The sequence below is a fragment of the Bison bison genome, unplaced genomic scaffold (genome assembly GCF_000754665.1).
Source record: "Bison bison bison isolate TAMUID 2011002044 unplaced genomic scaffold, Bison_UMD1.0 scf7180017864030, whole genome shotgun sequence".
Taxonomy (NCBI): Eukaryota; Metazoa; Chordata; class Mammalia; order Artiodactyla; family Bovidae; genus Bison; species Bison bison.
Genome location: NW_011494602.1, coordinates 3,195,080 through 3,195,310, shown reverse-complemented (window position 1 = coordinate 3,195,310; position 231 = coordinate 3,195,080).

The following is a 231-nucleotide window of genomic DNA, read 5'->3' as shown; positions in this document are numbered from 1 at the left end:
CATTACTTTACCAACAAAGGTCCATCTAGTCAAGACTATGGTTTTTCCAGTGGTCATGTATGGATGTGAAAATTGGACTATGAAGAAAGCTGATTGCCAAAGAATCGATTCTTTTGATCTGTGGTCCTGGAGAAGACTCTTGAGAGTCCCTTGGACTGCAAGGTGATCCAACCAGTCCATCCTAAAGGAGACCAGTCCTGGGTATTCATTAGAAGGACTGATGCTGAAGCT